We start from the raw sequence: 27,794 nt of genomic DNA, 5'->3' as shown, positions 1-27,794 counted from the left end.
ACATGATACGGTGGAGCGAGTGGGTTCAAATCCTGAGTATGCAATTTACTTCCTGTAGACTTGGGGCAAATAATTTCAGCTCCCTGGGTCTAAGTTTTCACATCTATAGAACAAGAGAGTTAGATTTGATGTCCTCTGAGTCTCTTCCAGTTCTAAATATATGATCATGGTGTAGGGGTTATTTGATTCTCTTACACCATTGGGAAATAAATCTTGGGCAGGTCCTATCTAGCTGTAAAGTCTTAATGGGTGTGATGTTGGATTATGTGTTTATTATGCGAGGGTGCGTTTAGCTTCATTCAGGGTGGCTCATCATCAGATTGGTGACATGGTGATGCCTTTTTTGGCCACAATAGCACAGGAAGGCCATCTACCAGGTTATTTCAGAAGTACCCACAGTGATTATATCAGAGGTCCTTGGAGTATTGAGTAGGAAGGCTGGGGGTTTGCCTATTCATGGGTTTTTAGCATTGGACTTGGGTTAACCCAAGTAGGAGTAATTATTTTTTATCTTTAAATTGCCTTAGGCTTAACCATCATCATCATCCTAATTAATTATTTTCATGTATCCACAAGTTTTTTTAAAAGAGATGTGGCTTAGGAAATTGTCATAATAAGACAATACGAAAAAGAAGGATTCTTCCTTCTCACCTGTATGACCCATCCCCTCCATCTTAATAATTCAATTAGGTGGGCCCTGTGACTGTACATATCTCTGCTTCTGCCAGCCCCTTATTATATACCTGCAAGCTCTGACAATGAACATGTTTACTTCTATTCAGATAAACAAAAAAAAAGTTTGACTAGCTTCCATTCAGACTAGTGTGCTCCAGGTGAGAACAATACCCATTTTCCAATCCCAGCAGAATTTTGGGTAAGTGTTCTAAGTCAAGGGAAAAGAGACATGAAGATCTCACTGGTAGAACTCTGGGTTTTCCTCTGTCTGATATGAAACTGGGTAAGATTCTTTCTCAAATTCACATGAGATATAGCAAGAACGAGGCATATCTAGTGCCTAACAGTAGAGCTAAACAACTGAAGTCCTTTCAAGTGGGAACAGTGCTAAGTTTGCTATATATTTGGCCTTTCTATTCTTAATGTTGATGTTAAACAAACAAGCAGAAATGTCTTTAGATTGTTGCAGTATCTTAAGTTCTATTTTCCTTGGCAACCATAGCTAGCACATTAACACACAAAATCTCAAGGCAGCTAATAATAATTATCACATCTAAAGAATTCTAAGATCAGCTTTAAAGAACAATCCTTCAGGAACCTAACACAAAATGTTACATGGTTCAAGATAAATATGATGGTATTTATTAAAACTTAACACTCACCATTCATAGTGATTGTATTACATGTTACTGTTCTTTCCTCAAAAAAATACAGGATGAATGAAACACTAACCACATTATTTTCATTACTTTCAGTTGATCTACAAGGTCTCATTGGTTTGTTCTCTGTTCTTCACAAATGGTACCAGTGCCTTGAATCTATTGTTTCCTGATGCATCTGTGTATGGGTGTGGCCATATGCCCAAGATCTTTATATGAGATAATGCAAAGCAAGTGCCCAACTAAGGGAATATCTCAGATTTATTATCTCTTGTTTTTTAACTTTTATTTTCTTTATCTCTTTAATTTTACTTAGCTTTATTTTTTACTTTTTCTTTGGGTAACTAATAATAGGTAGCAAAGCCTTAGGTGGTATTTCTGGGATTTGCCAAATGTGGGAGTCCACATAGGATAATTATCAATGCAGAGGTACATTCCATGCCTTTATATGAACTCTAGAATAAAAGTGTTTAAGTGAGCCTTCTACAACTTGATATTTATGTTAACACTTAACAGATCTGTGACTTCATTTGTATGGATAACCCCCTCCCCCCACCACAATGATCCCCACCATCTGCGACTTAATAGAAGTAGGCAGAATAGTACTGTCAGCACACTGCTGAACTTGGCTGCTAAATTTGAGTCATGGAACCCTAATTCAAATTCTACCACCTTTGGATCTTGAGCAAGTCTCTTAACCTTTGTGGGCTTCAGTTTCTTCATCTTTAAAAGAAGGGGGTTGGACTAGTTGGCCTTTGAGATCTCTTCAAGTTTAATATCCGTGATCCTTTAAAAACTCCCTGATAATGTTTGTGGCTTAAAGAGTCATCATTCTCTGGTAAACCTGGAGATGAGCCACCTTGCCTTTAGCCAGACTGAACCTCAGTCAACAGATAAAGGGGTCCATCAAGGGGTCCATACACAAAGCCTTTCTAGCTTGGTAGGAGCTGCTTAAGGTTGTAGTCATTTGGTATAGCCTTCAAGGATCTAGGGGCACATCCATACCAGGATAACACTGGTGTTAGGATTTTAGGACCCACTATGGCATAAGAAAACTACCCACTACATCTGATATGTAAAAAGGCTGAGGCATGTTCTGCCTCCCTCTCTCCCACCCCTACTTTCATCAGGCGTTTTCTCTTATGGATATTTCATAATTTGAGCTCTTGGTTTATAGGATTTAGAGATCGAAAAGACCTTTAAAGATCATCTAATCCAACCTCTTCATTTTACAGATACTGAAGTGAGTTTCCTAAGGTCACACAGGGACTTTAGTAAGAGAACCGGATTTCTCATCCAGGTGCTCTGATTCCAAATTTAGTGTGCTTTTCACTACTGCTGAGTCTCTGATTCTTGTGAAGAGATTTTTAAAGGAAGTGAGTAGACAGTTATAGTTCTGGATGCAGGGAATGGAGTCTTCAGATTTATTCCAGCCCTATAGTTTTTTAGTACCCTCAATCAGTTAAATGGTTCTGGTTAGGTTTGGTTTTACCAAACTAACAAACAACTAATGATTGCATCTTTGTCATTTGAAATCTGATTTTATTACTTATTTGACAAAGAGAGGATTACTCAGGGGTAGGGGCATCTATCAACATGCCCAATACCCTTGGAGGCTTTGTAAACATCTGTTGATGAATTGATCCAATTGACCTTGGAGGATTTAGAAAAAAAAGGGATTGGAACTTATTAGGTTGCCCTCCCTTGGCGCCTGCACAATATTTACCCAATAGATTTTTATTAAATTTGTACTAATTCATGGTCTGGTCCCATCCCCATTAATGTGAACATTAAGCAAAGAGTAATCTTTCATGCACTATCTACTTTCCACTTAAAATGCCACTGTTGCTCTCTGTTAACTAAGGGAAAAGGATGTGTGTGTGTGTGTTTCTCTCCTTTCTTCCTTTTTTTTGGTCCTTTATAAGGAACAAGAAAGCCCATAAACTTTGCTTTCTACCTCCTGCTTGGAACTAGACGTTTGCCTAGACAGAAACCGTTTTCTTTTGGAAGTGTCAGAGGCTCCAAATAAGTGAGGAGACCCTCACCCTTGCCAACTGGCAAACTTCTCTACCTCCTTGACCTAGAATCTAGAGGACTAGAGACAAGGCAGGGGATCACATTGAGAAGAGAACAGTAAAGGGCCAGTGGGAAGCAGATGATTGCATGGAAGAAGTGACTGAGAGAGCTGGGATCCTGGGAAGCCTCTGCAGCAGCAATCCAGCCATTGCAGTGGCTTGGCGCTAGAGGGCACAGGCGCATTGGCAGAGTGGTGGCCTCCCGGGACTCAGCCTGGGCATCAGGACAGTGAACTTGTCTGAGCCTGGGCTGGGGGTCTGGGGATCTGGAGTGGCTTAGCAGCTCAGCTTTGAGTGGGTCTCTCCAACAATGGCCCTTTTTGCTTGGGAGACTGGACTGGGAAACTTCCCTAAGACCTGCATGCAGGACCTGGCTGCTGCCTCCTTGTGCAGAAGGATTGCGAATGGGGTCAATCTTGGGTTGAGGGACTTCCCAGTTTTGAAGTACCCCCTGCCAGGTTAAAGTGACTTGGCTCCTGTGTCTCACTTCTCTTTTGGACACCCAGCCTGTGTCCTCCTAGGGTTTCCCTCTATTTCTCCTTCCTCCCCTTCCTTTCCCCAGAATTCTCTCAATAATTTCTTGTTCCACTTTTCAACCATCATTTCCTTCACCAAAATCTGTTTCTTTCAGCTCTTTTTCCTTTTCTCTTGCCCATAGTTAGTGGCAAATTACTGTAGGCATTATCTCTTAAACTGCCTCCTCTGATCCCACAAAGACAAATGGATAATAACAATAATAGTAACAACAATAACAATAATAAAATTAATTAACTAATCAATCAATCAATTAATTGATAATAACAATAATGTTGGCATATTGGATAGAAAACTGGCTTGGGGTCAAATCTGGGTTCCATTCCTGCCTCTGATGAATACTGGTTGTGTGAAACTGGGCAAATTGCTTAGCCTCCCAGTACCCCAGGCAGCTCTCTAAGACTAAATGGCAGAGTAGAATCTACAAAGAATTTCTACACTGGTTAGAATGTGAGCTCCTTAAAGTCATAGACTTGTATCCCCAGTACCTATTGCAGTGCTCAGCACATAGTAAACACTTAATAAATGCTTGCTGAGTTGTCGACTACACTGGTGAAATCACAAGATTAGTACAAAAACACATAATAGCTGTCATTATTTTTATTGGCATTATTTCACTTAAGCTTTATGACAACCTTTGGAGGTAGGTCTTAAAGATATAAGATTAACCCCATTTTATAGATGAGTAGCTAAATGACTTGTCTGTCCATTGTCACACAGTAAGTGTTGGAGATGTGATTTGAACTTAGTGCACTGGCGTTACCATTGTGAGACTTTTTCCTGCTGAGAACTCAAATTCATTTATATCTGATTACTCCTGTAGATAATGTGAGGAGAGAGGAAAGCATCCAGTGTTATTTGTTTCAAGCCTTTTACTTTCTTATCACCCTTCCCTGATGGACGCACACTCTTTATCCATCTCATTTCCCATTTTTCCACCAAGAAAATTAAGTAGCCTATCCTTGAATTTGTTCCTTCCTTTGTCTTCTTTTTGAAGCTCTTCCAACTTCTTTGTCTTCTTTAGGAGTTCCTATTCCTCCATGAAGCCTTCTCTAAGTGCTCTAACCATCCCTGAACTTCCCCTACTTGGAATGCCTTTAACACAAAGAGAAAGTTCCACATAATTTAGCACTTAATTGTGATTCAGTCTACTGTCTTGTATCATTCAATTCAGTTGCTTTGTTGAACAAATAATTATTAAGCACTTACCAAGTGAAAGGCAATGAGGAGAAAAAGAAAAGATGCAGACCCTGATCTCCAGTAGTTTACCATTTAATTGGGGAGGGGTGGAAATGTATTTACATAAATCATTATGATGCACAGGAGAACAGTGCCAAGGAGAAGTCCAAGCAGAAGTCCTTCCAGATATTTGAAGAGAAAAAACTTTCAAGTAGGGAAGGGGAGGGGGAAAGGGGGAAAGGAAGGGTTGGGAAGGCTTTACAGAGAAGAGACATCCATTATAGAAATATGGGAAAATCCATTCTAGGCAGTATAGAGCCAAAGAAAGGGAAAGAACTGATAAATAGAATTATGTATAGAATGGGTTTACAATACATATACGTATACATACATACATGTGTGTAATGATAGCCACCTCTAGGAATGTGGGGATTGGAGGGGAGGGGGGAAAGGGAAAAAAAGTTACCTGATAACTTTATTATATTTTTAAAAGGAATAGCAAGTTGTTTATAATAGATTAGGAGTTTCATGTACAGTCATCTTTCCCCCCCTATTCTACTGTTATAGGAATGTTTTATTTAAGTTCAGAATAAAATAAATAAAATATAAAAAAGAAAGGGACAGAAGCTTTATTATTTTATGAGAGGAAACGAGAAGGGTAGGTTGAAACTGGTTCAATGAAGCACCGAATGCTAGGATCAGAAAGTTTGACTTTATTTAGTAAACAATGAGAGACACTTTTTGAGTGGGAATGACTAAGAGTGGTAAGTTGGGTCCATCGGCATGAAGCATAGATTGGAGAGCATATGAGGAAGACCTTTTAGCAAGCCATTGTAACAGTCTAGGTGAGGAGAGATGAGAACCTGAACTAGGGGAGGTCTCAGAGCTACAGAGAGAAATGTACATAAAATGGACTCTTTGCTATTCATTTAGCATGACTTCTACTCTGCTGGATGGGGAATGCAGCTCTAGAGGTTCATGAACGGCTATTTCCAAGATAGTGGGTTATGAGATAATGGCATCCTTCTACTGTCAAGAGATTGGGTCAATTCTTTCTGAAGATTGTGAGCTTTCTGTTTCACCGCCTATCTCACAGGGGTTTTTAAAAGACTGCTGAGATAAAAATCTTTCTTCATGGCCCCAGCTGCTAGTGTCTTCTCCTCAACCCCAAAGACCTTGTATTTCCTCTGTGCCTTGTGTTTGTGTGTGTGTGTACACTCAGGCAAAATCCCCTCTCCTCTAAGAATGTACACACACACACACACACACACACACACACACACACACACACACACACACACATGTTTTCTCCCCCCAGATAGAATGTAAGCTCATCGAGGGCAGGTTCTGTATTTCTTTTCTGCCTTTGTATAACCAGTGCCTGGTACAGGACTGTCACATAGTAGACACTTGATAGATGCATGTCGGTTGGTTTCTTGACTGGTGATACCTTGAGAATCCTTGGATAGGTCATGTTATTAAAACAGGTGATACTAAATACAGGTGTCTCAGAGCTAACTGCAGAGGATCAATTATATGGCAATAGCAAGGAGAGTTGTTCATTCCACCACCCACCTGCCTGCAACTTTTCTATCCTACTAGACAGCTTGGGGAACAATCCTGGTCTGGATATTGTCTGGAAACTTGATGTTTCTTTGAGAAAAAAACCCATTGTTTCCATTCCTGTTATTTTACTCTTTATTTCAGGTGCAAGGTATGTTGGGTGCTCTGCCATGAGTGCAGCTTGAATACAAAAATCAATTACTCTGCCATGTGATACCCAGCAACAGACAGAATGCCAGGTCCCTTCTATACCACTGGCATTCAGACATTTAATCTGGTATTAACCACTGCTCCTGAAAGGGCCAGGGGCCCTCTTGCTGTCTCTACAATTCACTTTACATCCTTAGCAATTGGTGGGATTTCCCTGTAGTTCAGGAATTAGCATTTATTGAACTTCCCTTTCCTAGTCTTTGAGCCCCGAATGGGGTTTGCTCTTGACCTTTGTTATCATAAAAGAACTCTCACTTTGGGGGGAGAGTGGGGTTTGCCTGAGTGAATCCCTATCTTCTGCTGCTTCATCCCCACCTTCCTCCCCCTCCCCCAATTTCTATATGATGAAAAACTTCTTGGGAAAAAAAAAGATGTTTTGCTTTGAAAGTGATATTCTTAAATGCAATGAGCTCCCCATCCCTTTCATCCCCGGACAGCAATAATGTATTTAACTGGACATAACCCTGCATCTAGAGTCAGAAGACCTGGGTTCAAATCCTCTGTTAACATAGCCTGAGTGACCTTGGTCAAGTCACTAAACTTTGGGGGCACCTCAGTTTTCTCAACTATAAAATGATGGCATTGAAGTAATTGTTTTCTGAAGTCCCTTCCAGCTATAGATCTTTGAATTAATGCTAGGATTCAGTCAATGAGGAAACGGTGCTAAATATCAATGACTGAATAAGGACATGCTAATAGAGGCAGTTATGATTAGTTAAAAATACGATCTGTATCTTAAATTTGTTTTTTAAAAAGAAAGCAGTTACAAACACTTGGTCATTGTGTTTGTTGCCTTAGGTGGTCTATTTAATTTACAAGGCACTGCAAGGGAAACTCAAGAAAGTCTGCCTAGGGAAATAGATGATATTTTGACATTATATAATAATGGCAGAAATAGCTCCAACCTGGAACTCATAGACTTTTGAGGAATTCTGACAGCTAGAACTCATTTGATTCTGTGCAACTTTCCCTTCCTTCCCCCCAAATACTGCCCTTTATTATTGCTTGCATTCATCATTTAATGGGAATGCAAAGGTCTCAGGAGCTCATGGTCCTGCCTGGGCAGGCTATATTTGTTCCACAGGCACTTTTATGCCTTTGGGAACTTTATGGGAGAAGCTTTATGGGGTCATTAAGTTTCAGGGAGTAAAGTCAAATGTAGCTTCTCAGGGCATAACTCAAGCTGATTTTCATTTGATGCGTGATAAAAAAATTTATTTGTACATAGAAACCAATGAACAAAAAGGGAACAGTGTGGCCAGATGCAGGTTTTTGGGTTAGAGAGGTTGCACAGGTGCAGCTGATCTCTGCAAACTTGTTATTACAGCTGTAATAAGAGGCAGCAACACACAGGACAGGCTAAGTGGGGTGGGAGCTGGAGGGCCTATTCCTCATCATTATCTCTGCCATTTAATAGCTGTGTGACCCTAAGCAAATCATGGAGCTCTCTGGGCCTCATAATGTACTAATCATTTCAAGTTCCTACCAACTCTAAATTCTATCTTCTCTATGTACAGTTAATAGGCTGGCTTTTCAGTTTAGCTACATTATACCAGACAAAAAGGTTTTGGAAATATGTGGGTGATTGAATGAGTCATTCATTTGTTCAGACTTTTATGTCATAGCTTTGTGTGTATGGATATACACACATATATAATTATATATACATATGTAGATATAGCTATATATGGTTATATCTATATGTATTTATGCATCTAGCTATAAATACAAAATATACAGAAAGGCAGCATGACCATAAAGAATATAGCTAGCCTATGGGCAGCTAGGTGGCACAGTGAAAAGAGTGTCAGACCTCGAGTCTGGAAGACTCATCTTCCTGAGTTCAAATCTGGCCTCAGATACTTCCTAGCTGTGTGACCCTGGGCAAGTCACTTAACTCTCCTCCCCTCAGTTCTTCATCTGTCAAGTGAGCTGGAGAAGGAGATGGCAAACCACTCCAGTATCTTTGCCAAGAAAACCCCAAATAGGGTCACAAAGTGTGGCTGAAATTACTGAACAACCACAAGAAAATGTGTCAGGAGGACATGGATTTAAGCCCCACATCTGACATTTACTGGCTGAGAGGCCCTGTGTAAGTCATGTCATCTCTTTTTAGAGCTCCAGGCAACTTCCAAGACTATAATTTACAGAGCAGTTTTTGATCTGCTTTATAAAGGGAGTTCTCTCAATGGGGATTTCAATATACCATGATATCACAGGTCCAGCTAATTCTCATCCCCTCTCCCAACCTAAAACAATCATACAGAAGTGTTTTTCTGAGTCATACTGACAAAGAGAACAGAGACAGAATCTCTTGTGGATATTTTCCATGTTACCCAAGGATGGTACTTTACCGAAATACAGAAATAGAACCCTATTTTCTTGTGGGAAAGGAATGAAACATTATTATTTCAGAGATTTAGAGACAGAAGGGATGTCAGGGGTCAAGTCCAACCCCTTCATTTTATATATGAGAAATCCGAAATACAGAGTATCCCCTTAACAAGAGATAGTAACTGACATACCTGTGGTCACACAAACAGTAAGAGTCAGAGTCCAGATTTGAACCCAGGTCCTCTAAATCCAAATCCAGTGCTTTTGCACATGCCAATACTCCTACTTCTCACTCCCCTTTTCTTGGGCAATTTCAATGCTCAGCGGTAATTATCAGCAATGAGCTAAAATCTGTATTAGCCTTCATTTCCTTTGAATCTTGGATAGCAACAAAGTACTGAAGGAATGGGGAGCCATGGATAGATAATGGACAACATGTGTTTTCTGTCACAGGAACTCAGTTGGAAGGCACCTTAGATCGCAGCCTTTGCTTATTTCTAAAGAAATGATGTACATATCTAGTGGCTATTCTTAGACCAGCATCTCTAGGTAAAATGTCTCAGTCAAAGCTTCTGAGAGCTGAAAGACTTTCTTGTCCAACTACCCTGGACATCACAGCACTGGTACAGTTGGAGTATGGTGGAAAGCAGCATCGAGGGAGACAGATTATCTGTGTGCTAGGATAGCTTTGCCTCTAATTAGCTGTGTGAGCTGGGGCAAGTCTCTGAATCTCTCTGGGCCTCCATTTTCTCATCTTCAAAATGGATTGGACTAGGGAGACCTTTAATATCTAAAATGGTTCTAAAATGCCATGATTCTATGAAACACTAGATAAAGCTTTACTTCTGGTAGCACATGAAAAAGCATCTCTTGATGGAGTGGAGCCAGTGGCTACAATAATGACAATCATGTCAACACACTGTGTTCTCAACAGACATCAATTTAATTCATTTTCTATCTACCACGATGATTTCTGAATCTTAGTAGTTTCTTCTTCTCCTTCTTCCTCCTCCTGTCCCTAGAAATTCTGACATTCTGTGGATTACTTTAATCCTTATAACTTAGATTTCCATACAGATTTCATATTATTCCACCTCATGTACTCTATTTTCTAGCTAAACTGGCTTCCTTGAAATTTTTTTCGTTAAGAACATCTATCTCTGACCTCTTTGCCTTTGCATAGTCTGTTCTGCATCCCCAGAGTGATTTCTTTCCCCCCATCTCCTTCTTGGAATTCCTAGATGGCTTCAAGGATTACCCCAAGTGCTATCTTTTACACCAGTGCTATCCAATTCAAATAGAAATGGATCCCTGTAGGCTACATATGGACTTAGAGAACCACAAAATAACATTGTTTATGTTGTATTGCATTTTTATTTATTTTGTTAAATTTTTCCTGGCTTCATGGCTGGCATCCAGTTTGATACCTCTCTACACAATTATCCTTCACCTCAATCACTAATGCTTTTGTTCCCCAGTATTTGCATTTACTTGGAATATATTTTGTATTTACTTATCTATGTACAGAAGCAGTGTGTCAGAGTGGACAAAAAGCTTGCCTTGGAGCTGGGAAGATCTGAGTTCAAGTTTTGTCTTTCTGGTGAGATAGCTCAGGGAGAGTTAATTGTTAAATTATCAGAATGAGCACTTAAACCTTGGAAGTTTGCAAATGCTACAAACTGGATCTTGATTTGTTGTTTTGAGGATTATCTATACTTTTTGTTGTTTGTTCTTCATTCTCCATGAGGATGTCATGACTTGAAGTAAATTGGGTTTAAGTCAGGGAGGGCTGTGCAAGGTCACCAACATCACTCTCTCCTTCAGAGCCATCTGGGTCTAGTGGCAAGATATATAATCAGGACAACTGGAGATGTCCCCAGATCTGTTTAAGGCAATTGGGGTTAAGTGACTTGCCAGGGTCACACTGCTAGTAAGTGTCTGAGGTGAGATTTGAACTCAGGTCCTCCCAACTTCAGGGCCACTGTGCCACCTAGCTGCTCCATAATTGTCTAGGCTTAAGAAAGTAGTGGAGAAAATGTTAGTAATGTATATTACACTTAAAAGTATACCATATAAAAAGTTTCTGCAGATAGTTGGTTGTTAATTATTTACCTGCATACCCCTATGCCTCTGTCACATCTTGCTGGTATGACTCTAGGGGAGCTTTTTGAATTGCCAATGCTATATAGGCCACTTTCTAAGACAACAGATATGGAAAGTGCTGATCTGAACTGATAGAGAGTGTTTCCCCTACCAATGAAATTACAGCTCCAGTCTATCTCTTGCCTGTATACATGTTTTTTCCTAGAATGTAAGATTATTGGAGGCAGAGGTTATTTTATTTTTGTCTCTTCAGCTCTAGTACTTATCATGGTGCTTGACACATAGTATATGCTTAATGAATGTTTATTGAATTGAAAATATCTATGATTTCATTGGGCAGCCAGATGGCAGAGTATGTAGAATGCTGGGCATAGAGTTAGGAAGACCCATCTTCCTGGGCTCAAATCTGGCACTAGCAACTTCCTAGCTGTGTCACCTTGGGTAGGTCACTTAACCCTGTTTACCTCAATTTCTTCATCTGTCAAATGAGCTGGAGAAGAAGATAGCAAACCACTCCTGTCTGTCTTGGAAGAAAATCCCAAATGGGACTGAACAACAAAAACATGATTTCCTTGGTGTAGGCACTCCCTTCATTGATCCACATCTCGACTTTTCCATAACTTAATAAATTGTTTTTATAAATTGTCCCCCCCCCCGCCACCCCAACTCAATCATCAGCTTGCAGCACAATATGATAGAAAGAACTGGACTGGAAATATGAGCACCTGGGTATGAATCAGAGCTCTACCACTCAGTACCTGGGTGACCTTGGGCCAACATAGAATGAGGCAACTGGACTGGATCCTATACTGAGCCTTTGTAAACCTACATAGCCCGTGGTCTTCTAACAGACATAATCCCTCTCCAGCTCATACTCTCATTGGACAGACCCTTCCCTGGCTTCTTCCTTGAGAATGTAGAGTCATTTCCCCACCAGGATGAGCCAAACACTTTAGTGGGAGATCAAAATCATCAGACAGGTTCAAAATAGAATGGACTGATCTTTATCCCATCTGATGCCTATCTGGACTTTCTCTCTGAAGATGAGAGTTGAGAAAATTGGTTCAGTCTGAATATTTGTGTTGTGTCATTTGCTTTTTTTTTTCTTTTTTAACATTGTTAATTGTTACCCTGGCTAAACTCCAGATAGGCAATTCTAGGATTACTCTAGGTCTATCCCTGATGCAAGTACCTCAGAGTCTAAATTTCATCCAATTCATCAGCACACATGAATTAAGCACTTAACTCTTTGCAAGGCATGGAGCTAGACATAGAGAGGGCTACGAACAATATACCATTCCCTAGAATGTACTGGCCTTGAGGGATGAGATTATCTCACTTTGTCTTTGTACTCCCAGTGCTGCACACATAGTAGGGATTCAAAAAATGCTTGTTGATTAAATGAATCTCATCCCTAGCCTTCAAGGAACTCAGTCTAGGAGGTGAAATAACAGTTATAAATGTTACTAGATTGGAATCATACGGCTGGTTAACTTCCAGAAAAAAATGTATTTGAATGAGAAATGTCCAGTATCCTCTTCATATGCTTGACGGGGGTGGGATGGAAAAGACATGGTGACTGATCATGAGATGAAGACCCTCTCTTATTTCAAGTGATCTGATATGAGCACTTTCCCTCCAGAGCTTCTGCCTTATTCCCCTTGAGAAACCAGCCTTGACCATATCCCATTTGCTGCAGGCAGTGGGAATTTCCATATGCTAAGCACCCACAGCTTTGACCAGGGGGGTGATCATTTATTAATTCAGTCATTTGGGAGGGTGCTTCACCACTGCTGAGATGTGAAGCCCAGAGGCAGTTCGCTCATCCCATTCCAGGGCTGTGACGAGTCCTCCTCTCAGCCACTCCAGAATTCGGAGCGCAGCCGTTAAGGTGTTGAGATTCGGTCTGGAGCTTCTCTCCATGGTAAGTGACTTAACTGGATTGTCTTTTTGACTGGAAGGAAGAGGATTATGCTGGTGGCTGAGGTTGGGACTGGGGAGAAGACAAAGTTCCTCACTAGATCTTCGTTTAATTCCTACCCAATGAATTCAACAACTATATGTCAAATACTTCCTATGTGCAAGGACTTCTGTCTAAGGGACCCATAGCAATTTCCCCATTTTGTTTATAAGGAATAGTCTTAATCCTGAAATAAAATGTGTAATGTGGGTTTTAAAGTGCTTGCACTGCAGAGTTCCACTGATGGAAGGTATATTTTAAAATATGCATTCACCTAGCACGCTCAGCTGGTAGTGATTATACCTGCTTCTTCTCAGAAGCCTCTTGTGATATTGGTGTTCAGTTACTGAGACCTATCAGCACTGGGACTAATGTTAGTTAGATCCTTTCTTAAAAACCCCATCTTTTTGGCTAATGTGACAGTCTGACAAGGGGTGTAATTTTTAATGTCAAGTAGAAACATTTATGGCAATTTTCCTTGAGCATGGGAGAAATGTTCTTCATCTTGGCTCTTTACTAGGCTCGTTTTAAAAATAAGTGACAGTATGTCTCTGTATGTGCTGATGTGTTTTACCTCTTGGCATGTATTTCTGTGTATGTAGATTACTGTCTGTCCGTCTGTCTGTCTGACTGCAAACTCCTTTCTCCAACTGATCCTGCTAAAAACTGATCCAGGATTCCAACTACTTTCCCTCTCAGAATCTTTGAAAGTCCTGTAATGAAACACCAATAAACTGACTATTTTTGCCACTGCTTAATGTCACCGGGAAATGGTGAGAAATACTGGCAGAACTGGGCATGATTTATGTGGTTTGCCGATGAGCATGTGGATATTTTGTTTCCTGCAATTGGAGCTAATGTGAAATCATGAAGCGGTACCCATATCCCTTTGCATTGTAAATATGATGTTTGCCAGGACATCTTGGCTTTTTTCTCCCTCCCATTTTCAGGCTTAGCAAATTTTTATGAACTTATAAAGAAGAAGGTAATAGAGAAAAATCCATTCAAGATAAGACATGATTCCAACAGGAGCCAGTGCTCCCGTATTTGTGTTATGATTAACAGCTGTACAGGCTGCAAACAGCTTTTGAAAAACAAAGTGATAAGGCAGATTTACCCCATCCTGTAGGGTTTGATGCTCACTCAGCTGGATCACATTTATTTTTCTGTGCTTTGTCTTTTTCTGTGGCAGGTGAATTAAACTTCATGTCCTTGCAATACTTTATTTGGGTTTAGCTGTATTCTTACAGGCTGGATCATTTTTTAAGTGTGAGTGCAAATTTAAAGACAACAGTGGGGTGAATTGAAAACAGACTCTCCTCTCAAGTCACTCATGTTATTTTTGAAGCATTAGAGTTTGGATGAAAAGATGTAAAGAGAGGCTTTCCAGGGCTTGCTCAGTCTGAGGCAGTTTACTTTAATTGGAAAACTAGAGAGTGGGGTGGAAATGTGCTGAAGAGTGTGTTCTGAGCTGCTGCAGTGCCCTCTTAACCATCACCAAGTACCCAAACTAAAGGAGAGAGGCAGAGGCAGAGGCAGAGACAGAGACAGACAGACAGACACACACCCACAGACCAACCCTGAGATTTTTCCTGATCTGAGCCACAGCTGTCCATCCTCTGGGGGTAGTCAGAGCTCTGTTGCTCATGCCCTTGGCTTGTATTAGCTTTAGTTTCCTTATCTGTAAAATAAAGATGTTGGGCTAAATCATCTCTTTTAGCTTCTGAGCTTGGGGTGGGGGGAAACTCCCCTTTCTTTATTGAGAATGGCTTGCTGAACTCCCACTACACACTTGCCTGTATTTAGGGCAGGGTTCATCTGTCATGGACCCTTTTGGCAATCTGATGAAACCTGTAGACCCCTTCCTGGAGTAAGGTTTTTACATGTGTAGGATAACAAAGGAAATTAATTACATTGAATTATAGTTATCAAAATTTAAAAAACAAACCCAACAACTATGGTTCATGGTCTCTAGGTTGAGAAGCTCCGATTTAGGAAGAGATGCAGCATCTGCTTTGTGGATGGTAGGGTAAGGTAGGACCTTTTATTTAAAACACATTGTATAGAGGAAGGTACAAGTGCCCTTGTCTAGAGTCCCATGACAGCTCCAAGGGATTGTTAAGAGGAAGAAAGAAGTAGAAATTACATAAGACTTTAGGTGGGACCAAGGAGGCTGGGGCTGTTTTTCTAAGGGATTGAGGAAAACCAACAAAATGGGACTGGGTGAATGGACTAGATGATTTCTCATGTCCCTTCCACCTAGAGATGTAACTCCTGGGGCAAAATCTCTCTCTCCCCTCCCCCCCTCCCCCCCTCTCCCCCCCTCTCTCCCTCTCCCTCTCTCTCTCTCTCTCTCTCTCTCTCTCTCTCTCTCTCTCTCTCTCTCTCTCTCTCTCTCTCTCTCTCTCTCTCTCTCTCTCTCTCTCTCTCTCTCCATCCACCCTAACTCCAAAACAAAATCCTGAGGTCAACCATGGATTCAGACTATCCAGGAAATCAGTCTCCCACTCTCTGGGGACTGGGAGACAAGGTGACCCAGAATAGGGATGGTACACCGAGAGGATACTAAGGATAATGACCTGTTGAGATTATGTGGCAATATAAGTCAATACAGTAACTGGGAGATGAGGTACATGGACAACAGCCATCTTAAGGAGGAAGTGAACTCTTTTAGGTATGGGGGTGGCCACTCATCCAATGTTAGCGCCCTGGGACAAAGGTCAGGTAGATTGACTTTAGTTATAACTCAGCTTCTATGAATCTATTCTTAGCTTGCTCTAATATACGGATCAGTCTCATGGTGTATTCTTCTCTAAGGGAAATAGTGGGATTATTTTAGATGAAAGAAGAGACATGATTGTTTTACCTAAAATGACCAACCCCCTACCCTCTTCCAGATTGGGAATCATCAGCATACTGATATGAGTCTCAACAGGCCTTTGGCTCCAGGGGAATTTAAGTGCTTATTCTCAAAGTGGGCTACAGGGGCAGGCTGTTTACATATTGACTAGCATGTAATTGATTAGTACAAGGCAAAAGTAAAGGCTGCTGATGAGGACTCTTCACAGCATGCTTACAATCACATGAACTTTTCTTCAGGCAGAAAAATCAGAGCTTTTTATGTCTTTCATTCAAATAAAGTGGAGAACTTCCAAACTCTGGGCTAGGAAGGAAGTATAGCTCTTCATGCACTGTAACTTTGTATTTAGGGTGTGTGGAGTGGTGGTGGAGGGGATGACAGAGAAGTATCGTGGCCAAGGGTGTGCTGATGATAAATATTTAACCAACTGTCTGAAAAAAAATGTACCTGTAACATTCTTTTAAGTTTAATCTGTACAATCAATATTTTCCCCATCACTTTCTTAAGTCTAGACAATCAATAAAACAAACTCTGATTTGGAGCATATTCAGATTTCCAAGTTGTGACTGCTCACACTGAAAATTTAATAACTGGCTCCCAGAGGATGTTTGAGCTGCTTTATCACACTCTTGATTCATGTCTGACCTAAAGGCATCTTGTGCATGTTTATAAACAGACTTCAGAATGTTTCCTGTGTTTGAGTCTCCATTGCTTTGACTCCTTTTCCAAGCTAGGGTGCAAATCTGAAATTACTCTCCTCCTCAGGTAAATATTCTGTGATTCCTGCCTTCTCCTTTCATGCTCTGAACCATGACCATCATCTCTCCTGAAATTATCCCGTATTTCCTTTGTCATTTACATGGCAATGTAAGGTGCCTGAGGGTACGAACTGTTTTGTCTTTGCATCCCTACAGCCAGAGAGATATGTTGCACATAGTAGGTGCTTTATAAATTTTTTTTAAATTCTAATTTGAAACAATAAATTATACAGCAGCTAGTTGGCTCAGGGATTAGAGTGCTGGACATGGAGTTAGGAAGACCCAAACAGAATTCCAATCCAGTCTCATACATTTCCTAGCTGTGTGACTCTGGGCAAGTCACTTAACCTATGTTTGCTTCAATTTCCTTATCTGTAAAATAGTGATAGTAATAGTACCTCACAAGATTGTTGTGAGGATGAAATGAGATCATTTTTGTACAGTGCTTTGCAAGCCTTTATGCACTATATAAAAGCTACCTGTTAAAAAAATGAAAATAAAAAAATAAAAAAGCTACCTGTTATTTTCAACAATAATAAGGATGTGAGATCCCTAGGTATTGGAATAAAGTGACCAATTATCATGCATTAGCTATTAGCCATGCAAAATGTAGACTGGATTTTGACTTCCTGTCACCCATTCAGTGTTCTTCATAATGTCCATCATTGATGTATTTTGTCCCTCACTGATCTCCTCTCCTTTAAAAACTTAAAAACAAACAAACCTTGGTGATACTTTTTGTTTTTACATCACATTCATTTCTGAGTATATCTCTTCCCCTCTCCCACACACAGAGAGTCATCCCTTGGAAATAAGATTTCAAAATAAAGAGGGAAAAAAGCAATTCTGTGATATTGCCCACACCTGACAGCATATGCAGGATTCTGTACCCATAGACCCTCACCTCTACAGTGAATCAGTTTCCTCTTTCTTAACTGCTGTGAGCTATAGAACCCTGGTTTACAGGCAAGTCTGCCATAGGCACTCTGGAGGGACACAAAGAAGTAAAAGGCAATCCCTCTTCTGAAGAAGCTTGCAGTCTATCTGATGAAGAAAGACAACAACATAAGAGTTATCACAATGTACTAGTACATTTTTGATTTGTACTTTTGATTGCATGTACTTGTTAACGTATGAATCAGGTATAAAAACAATAAAGGCTGTGAGTTTAGAGGAGAAAGAGATCCTTGTGGATCAGAGGATCCTATGAAAGCTTCCAGGGTGAAGAAGGATCTCATACCTTGACTTATACCCAGGAAGATTTAGGTAGACAACAATGGACAGAGAATTTTGGGGTGAGAAAGTGTGGGCAAAAAAGCCCATCGTGTGGAAGGCAGAAAGGCTTTTGAAGGGAAAGGGAGTAGATTCATTTCTTTTCTTTATTTCTTCCCTTTGCTAGCTCATCAAGGTTCAAAGTTTTAGAAGGCAGCTAGGTGGTGCCATAGTGAATATAGCACCAGTCCTGGAGTCAGGAAAACTCATCTTTGTGAGTTCAAATACAGCCTCAGACTATTTACTGGCTGTGTGACCCTGGGCAAGTGACTTTACCCTGTTTGCCTTAGTTTTCTTAATTTTGCCAAGAAAACCCCAAATGGGGACATGAAAAGTCAGACATGAGTGAATAAGGACTGAACTGAGCTAAAAGCTTTTATGTTTTGTATTTTTATTTTTCAAAGGAATAACAGGGCTGATCAGATATTCTTTGATGAATATTCTTTATGACTTAGGTACATCTTTTATGAAGGGTTACTTATTATTCTTAGGTTGGAGCATCCCTATGGTCCCCCAAACTGAAATTTAAAAGAAAGGCATTTTATTTCTTCTCCTGGGAGCTCTTTGATAAGTTTATTGAATAGATAATTGGTGTAAAAGACAAGAAGACCTGGGTCCAAGTCCTTCCTTTGCCATAATGGCTGTGTGACTAGGGAAAATCACTTAATCTCTCAGGGTTCTAGACCAAAGGTGTTGCATTCAACACTCCCAAGCACAGCCAGAACCATATTAAATTATAACTGGGAAATATTTAACAAAACGAATGCAATACCTAGATAACATTACATTTTAAAGCTAAGTTAACTTGTGGCCAGCAGGGATCTGCAGGACTGGTTGAGTGGCCCTGTTTCTATCAGTTTAACATCCCTGCTGAGGCCACTCTAAGGCTATAAACTGCAGAGAAGGTGCCTACCTGTTTTGTTGAAGGCGTGTCCTCACCTTCTGCCAATGAAATCATAGATCTTATTATCCCTTCATTTTACTTTTTGTTTTTATTTTTTACATTGTAGCTCCTTTGGGGCCTTCCCTCCGTTCAACTCCCAACTAAACCCATCCTTGGACCAAAAACAATTTTGAGAAATAACCAGAAACACCTGAAACAGCGACCAATTCTGACTGTACTAGACAGGCTTCTGCCCTCGTAGACCTCGGCCTTTTTGCGTAGAGGGGGAAGGTGTGCTTCATTATCTGTCCTCTGCCGCAAGTCAATCACTTTCACAGGCTGCAGGTGAACAGTCCCAAGCGCTCTAGATAAAAAACACAATCGCCTGGTTTGTCCTCTCTATCTTACATTCACCCATCTGAAATTTGTTTATTTTATGAGGGCAGGAGGGGGAAGGAAAGAGTTACTTAAGTAGTGGGGAGTAGACTCTTTCCCCCCAAAAAGGCAAAAATATCGTCATAAAAAAGTTCCCTGCTTTGTGACTAAGACTAAGCTTTCGGGTCTTGTTTCAAGCTCAGGTGAGCCCAGGAAAAGCATTTAAGCTGTCGGCTCAGAGGCCTGGAAATCTTGGGGAGATTGGAAAGCCAGGGATTTGGTATGTAGTTCTTGCTTTCACTGGTTCAGTGGGGGAGCTTTGAGCCTGGGAGATAATGCCCAGTATGTGGCTAAGACGGGCTTTGCGTGTGATACTCTGGAATTTTACCTGAAGGAAAGGAAGCCCTTCATTCTTGCTTGTTTGCGTTGGTGTTTCAAGCATGTTCTCAGAAGCGCCGAGGGAGCCCGTGTCTTATAAATCCACCCAAATTCGGACTGCTTGATTGTTGGAGCCCAGATCCTAGGAGTTATGACGGGTCCCAGATACTAGTGACTATATCTCCTTGGCCGAGAGTGGTTTTAAATTACCTGAACTCGGATAACTACTGGGTGCCAAACATGAAGTCTTTTATCCCCATGGAGACTGGCATTTTCCTATGATTGTATTCTCTGCTACCCGCCACCTCTCTGTTTCCCCCTCCCCCAACAATTTTCCTGGGAGTACAAATACTATCTTCTGATGAGCCTTATTCAATCTTACTTTATTATCAGTATCAAATTCTTTCCCTTCCCTCTCCCCCTCCCTCTCCCATTGAGACGGCAAGAAAAATATTACAAATTTACCGTCATAAATATGTATAGTCAAGCAAAACAAATGTTCACTACTTCTGATGAGCCTCACCATTTCACGAAGCTAACAGTGAAGAAAAGCTTTGGCATGTTCCATCCAGCTGTAGAACTTCAAATATGGACAGGTAAGATATTGCGTATCTGTCTTCTAAATCGTAGGCTAAGTGTAACAAGGATTGGGAAAAAGGTTATAATTTGGGGGTGGGGGGAGCAGAGCACAACAGCACCATAGCAACTCGTTAAATGATCAAATAAGGCATGAAGGACTTGTGATCTGAGCCATAGACGTATTCATCCTTAAGAAATGGTGGATCCTTGAAATATTGACAGTATGTCATCCTAGGCTGAAAATCACTCCCGAGGTATTGCCTGAGAATTACAGAAGTACTACTAGGCATCTTTGGGTTTTGAGGTTAATAAAAGAAAAAAGGGAACTTTTCTTAAATATTTGTTTTGGAGTTGAGACAGGGGCAGGATCATGGTTGTGGTACTGAGTTTCTTTACTGAAACAAACCAACAATGACTCTTCACTGAGATTTAAAAACAAACAAACAAAAAACCCCAAGTAATTCCTGGATTACTTACAGGGAATCTGTGCTGCCCCAAATACATATTCTGGGGAGGTAGCATTGTATTGTAGAAAGGGGACCAATCTTAGAATGAGAAAGGACTGGAATCCTGGTTCTGCCTCTAACTACCTGGGTGACCTTAAACAAATTTTACCTCTCAGTTTCCTCATTGGTAAAATGAGGTGTGTACTAGATGGCCTCTCAGGCCCCACTCAGGCCTAGGTCTCTTATCCTTCCTACTTTGAATGTAAAAGGGAAAAGGAAGAGGTGTGAAAAGGAAATTGCGGCCGAAATACTGATTAGGTTCCTAAGCAGAGATAAGAAAGTTTGGATGTAGGGGGTGGTGAGGGAGAGGAGCAAATGAGATCAGGGACCCTACCTGCTTAGCCCTTGAGAGTGGTAATGACTTTCTTTCAGCTCCCACCGATGTGCCTCATGGCTTGTGTTGTGGGAGAGAAACATTTCTTGAGTTTTCCAGTGTTAACTGTAATAGCTTTGTTTCCTTGTGTTCTTCTTTCCTTATCTCGATGTTTGTTTATCTGGGCCTCCCTTCCCCCCTTTAGCCTAGGGAGTAAACCCTGACAAGTTCTCACCTCTGGGCACTGTGAAGGAATAGCAGCCTCTTCTGAACTGTAACTATTTGTATCATTGCTATGGATGTAAGCCTTTATCTCTCAATACATTATAAAGATTGGGACCCTAGAATCAGAAATTTAAAACTGAAAGGGATCTCTGAAGTCATCTAATTCAGTTCTTTACATGCCAGGAAACTGAGGCCAGGGAGAAGTAACTTGCCCAAGCTCATATCTATAGTCGTGGCAAAGTCAGAATTTGAACCCAGAGCCCAATTACAAATCAGTGCTCTTTCCACTGCTCCACATGGCTGATGATTCTTCTCATCTTCCTCCATTAGATTGTAAGCTTCTAGAAGGTAGGAATTGTCTGTCTGTCTTTCTGTCTTTCTTCCTTCCTTCCTTCTTTCCTTCTTTCCTTCCTCTTGCATCTCCAGCCTTTAATACAGTGCCTAGGACATAGTAGGTGCTCATTAAATGTTTACTGATTTGAACCTTGCATAGAGGCCCTCAACAAATCCCTAGGGGTACCAAGTCAGAAAGAACCTAATTCAAATTTTGCCTTAGACTGACTGACTCTGGGCGACTTTAACCTCTCAGGCTCAGTTTCCTTGTCTTAAAAAAAATTAACATCATAGTAGCTCCTACCTCACACAGTGATTGTCAGGATCCAATGAGAAGAATGTTAAGTACTTCTCAACCCCTAAACTGCCATGAAACTGTTGGAGATGATTATAGTACCTCAAAGAGTGGACAAATGAATGCTGAATGAATTGGGGTTGATTATCTTTTCGACAATGTAGAAATACCAGGTCCTAAAAGTTTGTAGGAAGCACTTGTTTTCCTCTGAAGAACTTTGGACATTTGAACCCCTTAACTGGCTACATGTTGGTAATTATTCCCACCCTACCTCCCTGCCCCGTAGTGCCACAGGATCTTGGCACGTTTCCAAAGCCTGCTGTTGTGGCCATTTAAATAGCATGGCAGGGTTGAAATGGTTTCTATTGGTGCCATGAAAACATTAATGAAGACATCTCTCAGACACACATCCCAAACCCCTATTTGAAAGCCTGTTTGTTGTTGTTTTTAAAATAAATTTTGGGGGAAAATCTCCTAAAGGAAAGGCAGGGGATTTATTTGGGGTAGACTGGAGTAAAAGCGTAAAGAAGAGGTTCCCTATCTTTACAATTGACTTCGAAAGAAACATCTATAACGTGTCCCACTATAAGAGCTGTGCCTAGCAAGGACCACTGGGACTTTGCCCTTAGGGCACTGAATGGATGGGTGTATGCTTCCCCCATAATGAGGCATTCCCCGCCCCTTCCCTCAACCCAATCTAACATCATAGCCTCATTAATCTAGACCTGGAAAGGACCTCAAAGGACATCTTGTTCAATCCTCTCATTTTACAGATGAAGAAACTGAGGCCCAATGAGGTCAAATGACCTAGTCAAGGTCATATAGATGATAAGTAGCAAAGCTAGATTTTAAATCCCATTCCTCTGACTCCCAATCTCTTTGCCTTTTTCATTCCACTTTCTTCCCTGTCACTGCTGGGCTAACATCCCCACTCCAGGTATTGTCACCACAGCACCATATCACAGTGCCCTTCTCTTGAGGGCACTCACCTCTCTGGGCATGACTGTAGCCAGACTGTGCCACCGCCTCCCTTCTCTCTCACTTAAATTTTCTCCAGCTGGAAGAATTTGTGGTGTTGGTGTTTTTATTTTCATTTTTTTTCTTGGCCACTCTCTCTTCAGAGAAGCTGGATAGGGTGTGGTACCTAGGTTTTCATCCTGGTCATCCCATAGTCTTTGCTCAGGCATCACTTGCCTCTTTTACTGGGGAGGAAGGGGACGAGAAGTCCTTGGAAACATGCTAGAACTTCCTTTATTCCATGTATGCAGCCGGAATGCCATGGGAATGGATGCCAACAAGATCACATCTCCCAGAGGGACCCTGGCTGGTGTTCTTACCTTGCCTATGGTCCAGTTGGTAGAATTACCACATAATCCTCCAAATGAATGGAAGGAATGGATAGTTTGTCCAGTGGCTTTTGTCTTCATCCCCTGAACCTTGCTCTCCTGACAGTGTTGTAGGAGTCACCACATTTCACTTCTCTCCAGGAGAAACACTTTGGTTGCTTTCAATTTGGACTTGGGGGCTGTTGGAGCTGAAATCAGGATGACAGAAAGGGATGCTTATTTGTTGAAAATTTAAGAACAAAACCTCATCCTTTGGGATTTCCCAGGCTTCCCTTACCTCTGCTTTTGCTCAACAAAATATTTCAAGTTTTAGGTAAGGGAGTTGGGCTAGATCAGGGGGTCCTAACCTGGCAGAGGTGAACTTTAATCTATCTATCTATCTATCTATCTATCTATCTATCTATCTATCTATCTATCTATCTATCTATCTATCTGTGTGTTTATGTATATATATATATATTTCTCTCTAATTGGCTCCTTTTATAATCCTGTGTTTTAATTTATTCATTTAAAAACATTATTTTGAAAAGGGTTTCATAGGCTTCACTTGACCACCAAAGAGGTCCATCACACAAACAAACTAGGGATCTCAGAGGTCACATCCAGCTCTAAATCCAGATTCTAGTTCTTAACTAGGATCAATCAAATAAATAAATCACCAGATCCTCTTCAGTCAGGATCATCAATCTAGGGCTGAAAGGATCTTCAGATCTTATCTCATCTCACCACCCTATTTTTCTAGATTAAGAGATGTAGACTCAGGGAGGTTATGGGACTTGTCCAACTTGAAAAGGTCATAAGCACCAGAGCTAGGATTTGAGCCCAAGTCTCTGACCCCAAATTTGTTACTCTTTCCACTGTATTATTATCACCTCCTCAAACACCATTCACTAAGTGGTTGTAGCCCTATTGGTCGAGGAAGTCCTTGCATGGGTGAAATTATGCATCCTTGAAATATTAAAGTATCCAAGTAAATTCTCCAAATTCAATTACTATGAACAGCAGGACATTAGCCTTATGTGTCGAGTCTTCTTCTCGAGAGTTATTCAGCTTTCAACAAGGAATTAACAGCCCTGGAACACACTGTTTGCTTTCTAACCTTATGGGAGGCGGTTAGGCAATGACTAAGGGGCTTGATGTGTGTCCTTCTTGGAGTCTTGTGTTTCTTGATGCAGAGACATTCTTTTGATGCCCACAGAGAGCAACATATGCCCAGGAAATTTACAGGGACTGGAGAAAAAAAGATATCTTGGGTTACTATAAGGACAGGGCTCTGGGGAACTGTGATAACCTAGTCAACTGGGTGAAATGATGGCAGGACAGTAGAGTGTGTGTGGCCTTCACATTAAAAGGGAAGAAAGACGGGACGTGGTTGAGTTGGTGGCCAACCTGAACTCTGATGTCCGTTACTTATTTATATACATTACATCCATACTCAGAGCAGGGATTCTTAATCTTTTTTCTGACATATTAACCCCCACCACACACACACTTTGGCAGTTTGGTGAAACCTATGGACTCCTCCTTAGAAATGTATAAGATAAAATACATAGGATTATGATGGAAACACATTATAATGAAATTATTATGGAATAGTTTTCAATATACACATACTGTATGTATATGTGTGTATATGTAGGTATATGTATACATACATACATATATATGTGTGTATACATACATACACACGTATACACAGAGGCAGCTACGTGGCTCAGTGGATAGAGTGCCAGGCCTGAAGTCTGGAAGACTCATCTTCCTGAGTTCAAATCTGGCCTCAGACACTTAGTAGCTCTGTGACCCTGGGCAAGTCACTTTACTCTGTATGCCTCAGATTCATCCTCTGTAAAATGAGATGGAGAAAGAAATAGCAAACCACTGTAGTGTCTTTGCCAAGGAAACCCCAAATAGGGTAACAACATGCCCGTACACGTGTGTGTGTGTGTGTGTGTGTGTGTGTGTTTAATATTTATTTCACAGATCTTGGGTTAAGAATCCCTAACATGTTGTCTTAAAGAATACAAGTTGTTTCACAGATAGAAGGTAAGCTTCTTGTGGGCAGGACTGTTTGATTTTTTTGTCTGTGATTCCATTGCCTAGAGGCAGCATGACATAACAGCCCGAACCACAAGAAGACCAATTCCAGTCTTACCTTTGACACACACTGGCTATTCAACCCCAGGCAAGATGTTCAAGTTCCTCAGTGGTCTAGGAAACTCTCCAGTGCTATAAATTTCAGAGAAAGTGTCAACTTACATTGGTAGAAGAGTCCCTATCTACAATACCTTGAAAACAACCAATCAATCAACACTTAAACACCTACTCTGTCCCAGACACTGTGCTGGTGACTGCAGATAGAAAGATAAACAATCCTGACCCTCAAAGACCTTACATCCTAATGAAGGAGACATGATGTTGTTGCTCCCCCCTCCAAAGGAGCTCTACCAACTTCCAACAGATGAATACTGGGCCATCCATCTTTGTGCCAGTCTGGCTGGGATAAAAAGAGGGTGCTCTTCTTTTGTGTATCTGTGTTAGTAAATCTGAAAAAATTCCTGGAACAGGCCAATGCCAGTATCAGGTTTGGAAATGACCTTTGGATATGGGGCTTGACATGAGAAGGGACTTGTGCCTTTTGTGGAAGGAAGAAGCTGCTGCTAGATTTTGGGTCCTCTTCTTCCTCACTAGAGGATGTTATGAGAACTGTCACAAAGTAAAACAGAATGGAGCTTCCATTTTTCTCTCTCCTAAATTTGGTAAATTTGTGTTGACAGCATACATGGAGCACAGAGCACTTTGGTGTGGTGCCATGTGATAAGGCTTGCCCTGCCTCGTGCTGTCCAATACGATGAAGAAAGGGATCTTGGGATCTTAACAGCTGGAAGAGAACTGAGAGGCCACTTACTCTAACCCACTGAATTTACGTATGAGGAAACTGAGTGAAGAGAAAGAAAATGACTTACCCAGGGTCACATAGCTAGTGAGTGTCTGAAATAGAAATGGAACCTAAGTCTTCTTGACTCCAAGACCAGTAATCTATCTAGTACACCACTCTGCTTTTCCAGAACTATGTGAAAGTTGTGTGTATTTGGAAAGAATACTGGAATGGGAGTCAGAAGTACTAGATTCTTGATCCATTCTGCTGCTGGCTAGCTTTGTGACCGTAAGCAATTAAATATCCTTTCTGTTGATAGATGTTTCTAAGGGAATTGGATGCGATGATGAATAAGGTCCCTTATGTCTCTAAATTTGGTGATTTGACAAATCACCAAACTGTATGACAAACCATATGAGATCTCATGCAAGATAAGTCCCAACTTATTCATCCCCCCAAGCCCCAATGTATTTTTATTTCATCAGATTAGTACCTGAGCCAGTGGGATATCAGTGGAAAGTTTATGTGTCTGGGGCTGTTAGGTGGCACAGTGGATAAAGCACTGGCCCTGGATTCAGGAGGACCTGAGTTCAAATTAGGCCTCAGACACTTGACACTTACTAGCTGTGTGACCCTGGGCAAGTCACTTAATCCTCATTACCCCACCAAAAAAAGAAAAAGAAGAAAGAGAAAAAGAAAGAAAGTTTATTTGTACAACGTCATGACTGTCACTTAGTAAACTTCCCATTCATATGCACTGTACAGTGGAAAGGGTGATAGATTTTGAATTAGTGACTGTGAGTTAAAATTCTTACTCTTATTTATGATGTATGCCCCTGGAAAAGTCACTTAACACTTCTGGACCTCAGTTGAGGATCTGTAAAATAAGTAGGTGAGATTAGAGGACTTTTAGGATCCCTTTAGCCCCGAATCTTTGGTCTGATCATCTATTATTACCTTCTGTTCTCACTACTCTCATCCTTTTTTCACTCTTAAGGTATGTGATTCACAATTTTGGTTATTGGAAGCCTCGAATGTGTTAATTGCCCTGTTTTGCCTCTGAGTTATGCCCTTCCCTCACAGTGGGAAGCAAGCTTGGCTGACATGCTTCAGATAAGTAGAACTATTGTGGTTTCTATATCATGGTCTCATCATTTCTTGTTCCCTTCCCGGGTACACATTTGTGTAGGTGGGAGCTCAGTAGCAGGATGAGACATCAACCCATGATTGGGCATCAACCCAATGCCACAATAACTACCCGAGGGAAGGAGGCCAAAGGCTTCTCTCTTGGCAGCATCCAAATCTTCCAGCAGAGTATATCCTTGGGAACCCCCAACATTTCTGGGGCCTTCCTTCCCCACAGTGCAAGAAGGACTGAATGGGCAGCCATCGCCCTCAGCATCTATGCACTGGGCTCAATAGGGCAGCATTTTAAGAGCAAAAGGAGCAATACAAAACTGAACTGTGCTGCTACCCATGGTGATTGAATCTGTTCATGCTATAA

General features: G+C 41.0%; 1 protein-coding gene across 2 annotated transcripts in view; it reads left to right on the top strand.

Moving 5' to 3' along the window:
* Positions 1 to 27,794, top strand: part of CPNE4 (copine 4) — a 441,978-nt gene that overhangs the window by 3,584 nt on the left and 410,600 nt on the right. The window contains exon 1 of one of the 2 annotated variants that reach the window (XM_043968782.1): positions 13,088 to 13,256. The exons of the other annotated variant lie outside the window; for it this stretch is intronic. The gene's annotated coding sequence lies outside the window, so the exon portion shown is untranslated. Of the gene's footprint in view, positions 1 to 13,087; positions 13,257 to 27,794 lie in introns of those variants that run through there. 2 annotated transcript variants of the gene reach the window in all.

Source organism: Dromiciops gliroides, chromosome 5, assembly GCF_019393635.1.
Source record: "Dromiciops gliroides isolate mDroGli1 chromosome 5, mDroGli1.pri, whole genome shotgun sequence".
Taxonomy (NCBI): Eukaryota; Metazoa; Chordata; class Mammalia; order Microbiotheria; family Microbiotheriidae; genus Dromiciops; species Dromiciops gliroides.
The sequence above is the reverse complement of the archived record's forward strand: the minus strand, read 5'-3'. Positions and strand labels throughout refer to the sequence as shown.